Source organism: Cervus canadensis, chromosome X (assembly GCF_019320065.1).
Source record: "Cervus canadensis isolate Bull #8, Minnesota chromosome X, ASM1932006v1, whole genome shotgun sequence".
Classification (NCBI taxonomy): Eukaryota; Metazoa; Chordata; class Mammalia; order Artiodactyla; family Cervidae; genus Cervus; species Cervus canadensis.
This window is the reverse complement of record NC_057419.1, coordinates 126050210-126060544: the sequence shown is the minus strand read 5'-3', so window position 1 is coordinate 126060544 and position 10335 is coordinate 126050210.

Below are 10335 nucleotides of genomic sequence, written 5' to 3'. Positions count from 1 at the left end.
GACATCATCTTTTTTCATGCATTAGGACTTGAAACACTGGCTCTTCCTGGGTCTCAAGAGTGTTGGTCTTCCAACTATAAACCATTGGCTTCAAGGTTCTCATCCCTTTAAATTCAGACTAGAACTACGGCAAAGGCTTTCCTGAGTCTCCAGCTTGCCATCTCAGCCTGCAGATCTTGGGACTTGCCTGCCATGATAATCATGTGAGCCAATTCATATATATATAGATATACATACCTCCTATTGATTCTGTTTCTCTGGAGAACTGAGAGTAACACAAAAGTGGGCCTAAGTTTTCAAATTAAAATGAAAAATTTCTATCAAAAACAGTTTTGCTTGTATAATATGTCCTGTCACAAAATATTTAGGCAACTTAAAAAAAAAAACAACAAAACTAATGCTTAAGTCTTTCCACACATGGAAATACTCTGTCTTGGGGAAATCAGATTTGTAAAGTTATTTAAACTAAAATGTTAATATACCAGAAAGTCTGTTACTGGTCACATTTTCCTTCCATTTAACAGATAATTTTGTACCACATCTTGATATGATACAATATACATATAGTTTCATTCAGTTCAGTTCAGTTCAGTTCAGTCGCTCAGTTGTGTCCGACTCTTTGTGACCTCATGGACTGCAGCACGCCAGGCTTTCCTGTCCATCACCAACTTCCAGAGCTTACTCAAACTCATGTCCATCGAGTTGGTGATGCCATCCAACCATCTCATCCTCTGTCATCCCCTTCTCCTCCTGCCTTCAATCTTTCCCAGCATCAGGGTCTTTTACAGTGAGTCAGTTCTTCTCATCAGGTGGCCAAAGTATTCAACTTCAGCTTCAGCATCAGTCCTTCCAATGAATATTCAGGACTGATTTCCTTTAGGATGGACTGGTTGGATCTCCTTGTAGTCCAAGGGACTCTCAAGAGTCTTCTCCAACACCACAGTTGAAAAGCATCAATTCTTTGGTGCTCAGCTTTCTTTATAGTACAACTCTCACATCCATACATGACTACTGGAAAAACCATAGCTTTGACTAGATGGACCTTTGTTGACAAAGTAATGTCTCTGCTTTTTAATATGCTGTCTAGGTTGATCATAGCTTTTCTTCCAAGGAGCAAGCATCATTCAGTTAGATTCAATTTGCTGAAATTCTGTTCCAAGTTTTTTTTTTTTAATCTTTTATTCCTTTTTTTTTTTTTTTTTTTTTTTGCATCTTGGTTGTTTCATAAATGTAATTTTATTTATTTATTGGCTTTGCTGGATCTTCACTGCAGTGTGGGCTTTTCTCTAGTTGCAGCAAGCTGGGGCTACTCTCTAATTGCCGTGCACCGGTTTCTCATTGTGGTGGCTTCTTTTGCTGCAGAGCACAGGCTCTAGGGCACATGGGCTTCAGTAGTTGTAGCACGTGGACTCAGTAGTTGCAGCTCCCAGGCCCTAGAGCACAGGCTCAATAGTTGTGGTGCATGGGCTTAGCTGCTCTGTGGCATGTGGGATCTTCCCAGATCAGGGATCAAACACATGTCTCCTGCATTGGCAGGTGGATTCTCTACCACTGAATCATGAGGGAAGCCCTGGCACCTTGTTTTCAGCTTAGGTTAGGTTCTTCATTTGTCTGCAATGATCATCACCATAAACACACACTTCATAACATAATTTTATGACAGTATTAAACAATATTACATATGAACTAAATGCAACATTCTTTTCTTGTTCCTAGCCCCTCACTCAAGATTATTTTCATGACAATTTAAAACCCCTATGTGAAGATGGGGCTAATGCTGGTGGTGGTAGTGGTAGTAACGAAGAAACATGCCCTAACTCAAGACAGACAAAACCGTTTTTACCCCTGAAAAAGAAAAATTATAAAATTTTTTTAAGTGGATGGGCCGTATTTTTTTTCAAGTATCAGACATTTTTATTGTTTGCTGTTGAAAATTAGATATCAATAATTTATGCTGTTTTTTAATGTTGTATACCACGCATTTAAGTTTAATAAATTAGAAAATGAAGACTAAAGATAAGCCATCAGTTCAACTACTTAAATACATTTCACCTTGATTTTCTAGCATTCTAAAAGATATACACCACAAAATCAGACAGTAGAGTGATATTTGCCATAACAGCATTCTCCTCGAGATGGCATATTAAAACACTTGTATAAAATATTATAAGATGGAATGTGAGAGGTACAGTGCTAAGCCAGAGAGATCAGCTGAATGGTCAACATTCTTCTGCAATGTCCTGCCAAAGCTCCTATCTCATTCAAGCCTCTAAACAAGTCTAAACAAGCCTGCATACTTAGCATGATCACTTCTTAAGTTCAGCTAAAGAAGGACCATATTCATCTTATTTCATCTTTGTTTCTATGTCACCTCAAGTCATTTTAGAAGGCTGGACGCATATCATAACAATTCTACTTATGTTTCTAAAAGTGATAGATCTTGTCTAGAATTGTCTTCAGTTTATGTAGAACAATAAAAATTACCTTAACTCTTAGTAAATATTCATTCTTAGAGTATATTTGAACTTTAGAAATTATAAAAGGCATTCAGAGTCAAGTCTGAAGAGAGAGTTGGTGAGCAATATGGGGTCAAACCTGAAATACTAAATACTTAATAATTGTTTTATCCATTCATACTTGAATCCTTGGAAAATGTGCCACAGTGGATGATCCAAATCTTCTCTAGTTTCATTAAATTTTAAACCTTCCCCAGAGCTTTCATGATCAATGATCTGATTTCCTAGTCCACTGGGAAGATGTCAGCTTGTTCAACTTCACTTCAGTTGAGTCCAACTCTCTGTGAACCTATGGACCATAGCCAGGCTCCTCTGTCCATGGGATTCCCCAGGCAAGAATACCGGAGTGGGTTGCCGTGCTCTCCTCCAGGGAATCTTTCCAATCCAGGGATCAAACCTGAGTCTCTTAGGTTTACCTGCACTGGCAGGCAGGTTCTTTACCACAAGTGCCACCCTGTTCAACTTTACTACTATTAATGTCATGATTTCTCTGAATCCATATTCCCATCTCCTCTCCTGAATTTGGCTTCTCCCCTGGGCCTTTTGAGCATAGTGCCTACACAAGCACATTGTCCACAACTTTCTAATGTAAATGTTTCATTGCTACCTTTTCAGAGAAGCACACAATCATTCTGCTTGCAATTTAAAACTAACCACACATAGAATCACACAAGCCTGAAGTATGTAAGTGGGAAGAGGTCTTCTTAGAAGTCCACTAATTTTGTCCTCCACATTTGATGATGAAGGAGCTAAGATCTAAGAAGTGTGACTGAGATCAGATCTTACTGCTTATCATTCTGTAACTACTACTATTGCTACTTCTTTTGCTTTTTACTGATTCTTTAAATGATTCAGAACAATAAAGGGGTACAAATAGTCTCTGGGAGAACATAGATGGTTTCATTTTAAATATTGGTGAAGAGAATAAAGCATCAAACACTGTATTAACTTTGTTATTATTTTTAAGTGCTCCTTTCCCCAAAATATATCTTTACAGAAAACTTTGGCAGACACAGTCACAATTTGCTCCAGTCTTTGTGACTGGTCAAATTGCCTAAAACTAAGTAGATTCCAATATTCTCAAAGTGAGTGTTGAATGTGCTACTTAAAATAAGAACAATAGATACATAAAGGTCTATTAATCTGAAAGCTTGCATTTTTATCACCAATAAAACTGACAGCTTCATGCAAACATGTGATGCTCAAGTTGTTAGAATTTATTCTCATGACATAAAAATCAAAGACATTTCTTCAGAAACCCTTAAGTAACTTTTGTGAGGCTCTGTAATGTCTTGAGTGATAGAGGAAAAGTGATAATTTAATCTCCATGAAAAGTAAAATTTGAAGAAATAGCAAGATGAAAGCACTTTAGTCAGACAGATGAAAGCTAGAGCTTTTGGCTTCTGCTTCAATCCTTTTCCCTTCCACCAACAGGAAAGAAATACTATATTAAAGATTCATAGTATGTACAAAGAAAAGGCATGAAACTTTCAGTAGGATCTAGCATAACTGTAGCTATGCTTTCATGAAACAAGCAAAAGACAATCTAGGTATTTACAAAGCTGGCAAATGCTCAAAAGGATTTGTGTAAGACATTAAAAAGAAGACAACCTCAAATTTCACCAAGCCATATGAATTAGGAATATCATTTTTAAATGTGCAGTAGAAAATCCAAAGAAGCTGAATGATCTCACTCTAAGAAAAGGGGGTGGGGGGACTTGGCTTTCATTGCTATCAAGAAGAAGACCATAGAACATAGATAGAACTAGACAGCCATCTCGCAGATCTCCAAGGATCTACCCACTGTAAGCAAGTGAAAGCTGAAGGAATGCAATAGGGATGTATTGAGGTTGATTGCTTCTAATCATATCCTTTCGACAACCTACTTTTATTTCATTTCATTTATTACTTTAATATGGCTAGTGTTTGTCTTTTATAAGTATTGAAGGTGAAGAGTAAGGTATATAGATTACAGTAAGTTTAATTTACAGGGAAAAGAAATTTCAGAGGTTATGTTTTGGGTCTAGAAGTATAAAGTATTGCATAACTGAAACAATATTTAAAAGATCTTGCAAAAGAGAAAGGAGAAGAGGTGTGATAAAAATTTAGACTATTTTAATCTAACATTTAATAATTCTTATCATTTTTTAAAATGTTTATTTCCTCCAAATTTTGACTAGTCCACACAAGAATTCATTAAAATTAAACAAAAGTGGTTAGAAATTATAACATTAAATCCTACCCCTTAGGTGGCTGCCACCATCCTATAATTATTCGATGCAGGGTATCATTTGTTTTACTGTGGTAAAGTATAATGATGTGCGTTTAGGACATGATATCCTAAAATATGGCACACTGACAATATTGAATATTTTAAGTTGAAGAGGTTTGAGAAAAGGTAGAAACAAATTGGCCTCTTTGATCACCTCTCTGACATGCTTTTCTCCCCTGAAACAGGTAATAAAACCTTTATGTGACAGGTACCCTTCTTATACTTAGAGGAAGTGTTAGTCACTCAGTTGTGTTTGATTCTTTGTGACCCCATGGACTGTAGACTCCTCTGTCTGGGAGGAATTCTCCAGGCAAGAATACTGGAGTGGGTAGCCAATCCCTTCTCCAGAAGATCTTCCCAAACCAGGGATCGAACCCGGGTCTCCTGAATTGCAGGTGGATTCTTTACCATCTGAGCCACCAGGGAAGCCCATACCTGGAGGAAAGGAGCATCTTTATCTCAATTAGAAGGGACACTAAGAAGAATCCAAACAAAGAGGCCTTGATGAAATGACCCCCATTTATTAGAGTTACCTCATTTTCCTTAACCTATCATATTCCTTCATGATTTTCCATTCTTTCTCACACTTAGCATAAACTACACAAATCTAACCATTTCCTCAGGTCTTCATTTTCTTATGAAGACTCTCATCTCACATAAACCTTCTGCCAAATAAATCTCTATGCCTTTCTCCTGTCCATCTATCTTTATCAGTTTCATTTTCAGACCTAGCCAGGGACCCTAAGAAGGTTGAAAAAAAAAACTTTTTACTTTCCTACAATATGTAACATAAAATTAACTGTTTTGTAGATGATCATTTTATGTCTATTGCCATTAAAGAGAAATTGGCCTATCCCACACAAATCATAAGCTACCACGTACTCTTTCCTTAGCCAACTTGTTGAATTCAACTTTAGGCTTGTTGAGGACCATAAGCAAGCATCCATAAATATATTTTAAGCACATTTTTACCATTTTTAAATGATTAAGGATTTTTCAACTTTTATGAATACAAAATTCTATAAAATTTCTTTTAAGATTTGTTATGGGTAGAAATATGCCAGGGACTACAAATGTACTAGGATTAACATTCAAAATGCCTAAAATGAAAGCATTGATAGGAGAATATATCATAACACTCATTAATATGAGAATCCTACAAAAGATTTTACTTGAGTAATTTGATCTGGGACATAAAATATCAAAAACATAAGAAAGAAATTTCTCAGACATATTCAAATAAACCAGGATCAAGTTTTTTCCCAACATATATAATTTTCATAATAATAAAGTATCCCTAGTTCAGCATGAAACAAAGAACTAGAGAACCTCTCTGTAGGAAAATTTAGTTCTCTTTACATTTATACCAAGGGAAGCAAAAAGGTTTTGGGGTGTGATGGATGTGTTTATTATTCTTAGGGTGGTAGTCACATCTCAGGTGAAACATGTCAATAATTATCAAATTGTACATTTCAAACAGGACACTTTATCTTCTGTAAATTATACTCCTACTAATAAAGCCCCAAAGGAACAAACCTGTGTGTCCAGGGCAAAGTAACCAAGGAGGAAAGAGGTTAAGTAATCAGGGCAAAGAGTAGCCAAATCTTGTTCATTGCTGGCCATGCTTGGTAAATATTTTCATTCTAATTTCAGTGAGAAACTATTGGAGAGTTCCAGGCATGGGTCAGATATGACTTGAATTATGGAAGGCACTAAAATGACAGATGTGTGAAACTGGAAAAGACAGTGACCTCCCTAAGTCCAGGTGCTCTTAAGAGAGGGCCATAGGTCCTTAAACTTCCTAAAGTAGCTGCTAATTGTATACATATGTACAGATACACACTTTTAAAAATTAATTTCCATACTATTCATCAGCTTCTCAAAAAGGAATTTGACCACAAAATGTAGGAATTTTTCATTTACTTACTCATAAATTAGGTGACGATATCAAAACCTGGAGCAGTAAAAGGATTTGTTCAAAATCTGAGGTCACAGGTTGATGAGGTCATAAGGGGTTTATGAAGCTGACCACCTTCTCTCTCCTCCCCTCATCTCTCCCTGCCCCAACCACTGATTCACAGAACATAGATGTCATAGAAAGCTAGGATACACCATATGAAGTCAAAATCTGCTGAATGCTCACCCTCACCCACATCAACAGGAGGGTGTGACAATGATATGGTCCATAAGAGGTGATAGGCCGGTACAACTACTGGAAAACAGTCCTTTATGACTCCCCCATTAAACTAGTATAACTTTCTAAATCACCTGTGTGTGTATTACTATTAGAATCACAAACAGTACATCATAAATAATAACCTATTCCTCTTTCAATAATACTGAGCATGCCCCAAGCTATAAACCAGAAGAATAATACATAACAGGCATTTGACAATTCTAGTTTCTTTCTGTAAGGGAACAACAAGTGAGTTTCTGCTGTATCCTTCCTAATAGAGATTTCAATAATGTATAAACAATGCTTCTTAACTAGGAGGCACTACAGCAAAGTACATTTCACATGGGAAATTTCACATCATCCTTCAGAGATTCCAACATAGAATGACAGGTCCTTTCTTCAGCAACCCAGGGAACAGTTTAACCTCAAATTTCTTACTAAATCTAGGATTTGTGAAACTATCAGGTTATTTTGATAGCTTTAAAAGGTCTCAGGTTACTGAAATAACCCTGCCTTTGTTCAGTCTAAGCATTGAGAACGCACCACCATGGAACCAGTATAAATTAGATTAAAACACTTTAGAAAGTCATCTTTGGAAAAAGCATGGGAATAAAACAAAAAGTACACCTGGGAGTTCTCTTCCATACCTATCAGATGTGTGAAATTGGCTACAGTAAAATAATGGCCTTTTCTGGGCTTTGAGTTGAAACTGAGTTCAGGGGTGTTGGAACTTACAAATAGGCTGATATTTGAACCACACAGGTAGAAAGAACTCTTCTGATCATTACGATGAACAACTATAGTGACTAAGTATACATGAACACCCCTGGAGAAAGAAATGGCAACCCACTCCAGTATTCTTGCCTGGAGAATCCCATGGACAGGGGAGCCTGGTGGGCTACAGCCCATGGGGTTACAAAGAGTCGGACGCGGCTGAAGTGACTGAGCACATACATGAACACACTACTAACCAGACACTAACTGAGGAAATTTGGTTAGAGACCTACCTTGAGAGGAGCCTACTGTACAGAAGGGGGAAACAGGATCAAAGCACAACTAAGGCCTGTATTACATACCTATCAGAAATGTGAAGTCAGTGTCTGCTGTTGCACTCTGGGTCCAAACCAAGGCAATGTATGAGCTGTTGATCAAGCCCTTTGATTTTCTTAACTGCACCTGAAAATAAAGAAAATACTGTTGAATACCTTTGCAACAGATACAAATTAATTTCCCTTAGTAGGAATTCAGCAAGAAAAACATAAGAAACAAAACAAAAACACACCAGTCTTCTAATTCCATTTAAAGAAATCCAGCCAGAAACTACCTACCCTTAGGAGAAATAAGCCTAAATGTACAGATGGTCTGGACTTCATACTACAAACCCATTGTGATATAACCCACTGTGACCATTTAGTCACTCCATAGAGTAATTTTCTGGGATTGAGGGTTGTGGTCAAACATACTGATGAGCCTTTCTGCTTACCTAAACTACTTGCCCTGAGGTTCCTGAAGTAAATAACCTGTTAGTCCTGCATCCACAGATACACAAATATTCTCCTGCTTATAACTTATTGATTCCCATGAGGGATGAGTGTCCTGGCACAAGGGACAAATGACTGGGGTTTGTGCAGCACTCTCAGTCACTTAGCTAGAAACAAGTTACAAAACTGGAAGAAGTCACTTAAGTAAGATGCTCTGTAGAGACCAATCTCTACACCTGTTCCAAAAGGATCCATATTACAGGAGTACACACTTTGTATGCATAGCTAGAACCTGGATTCATTTAAAGTGGCAAAGGTCTTCAACCATACCCTAATTATGTGAATCATCAAAGTAATTCTGGCCATAACCCTGACCAATAACAAACTAACAGAATACATCACAGCTCCTCTTGCTTCAAAACTGGAGGGTAAATGACTATTTGTATTCATAACTATCTAAATGATTTAACAGCATAACTTCATAAGCGGCACACAGGATGTGATCCTCAGAGGATGATGCCCCAGATTTCCACAGGGACATCCCCACACCACTTGGCCACTTCCTCAGGCCTTTATGTCCCCTTCTCAGGGAGGCCCTGGCCAGACAACCTACCTGCAAGTGCAGGTCCCTCCCCCTCCCCATGTCCAATTCCCCTTCTCTGCTTTTCTGTGGAGACAGCAGGTGTCATTATCTATCAGGATACACCTGTATCTCATTGAGCTTACTTTTCAGTATCCCCCACTAGAATGTGAGCCCCATGTGAAGAGGGATTTATGTCTCTTTTGTGTCTGTATTTCCAGCATGAGGAAGAGTAGTTAGCCCATAGTAGGTGCTCAGCAAATGATGAAGGTTACCTTTGGCCACCAGCCCTAAAAGTTCATGCCATTCTGAGCTGACCCTGTTAAATGTACAGTATGTATCCTCCAGAACTTCTTCTCCATATTTACATTCTTACACAGGGATCATTAGATATAGATACTCCACATTATAATTAAGAGGTTGAATAATTCTACACTATTTAAAAATCACCTGTTTCCAGTCCTAACTGGAGATACAACCAACTACATCTTGGTAATGCAACCGGAATCAACTCTTTCAGGTTGATGTTTTCACCCATATTACTCAATAGCATACTCAAAATGCAATGACCTATCAGTTTTGTTTGCATAGTTGCTTTTGGATAGTTTTAGCTCTTTATCATGAATCATTTCAAACAAAGAATATATAACAATATAATAAGAATTCTATATGTCAGTCAGTAGTTTTAACAATCAACATTTTGTCAAGTTTTCTTTTTTTTCTAGCATATTCCAAAGCACATTCCCAGTATTTTGTGATACCATGTCTAAACCTTAAGAAGTTATTTCCTCCACATGTGGTGGTGGTGGCTTAGTCACTAAGTTGTGTCTGACTCTTGTGACCCCATGGACTGTAGCCTGCCAGTCTCCTCTGTCCATGGGATTTTCTAGACAAGAATACTGGAGTGGGTTGCCATTTCCTTTTCCAGGAAATGTTCCCGACCCAGGAATTGAACCAGGGTCTCCTGCATTGCAGGCAGATTCTTTACCAACTTAGTATGAGGGAAGCCTTCCTCCATCCACATACTCTACTGTAACATAAACTGTAACAAATAGGACTTTAAAATATATAACCAAAATACAATTACTACATCTAAGAAAAATTACAATTATTCCCTAATGCCACATGAAACTATCCATGTCCAATATAGCTATTTGACCTAAATATCTCTCTTAAATTTGATTTGTTCTTAGGATCTGAACAGGTAACTTACATAGCATTAACTGAAATAGGACTTAGTCCTTTTTTCACCAATAACAGCCCCTGCTCCTCTTTTTTTTTTTTTTTTTTTTTTTTTTTTTTTTTTTTTT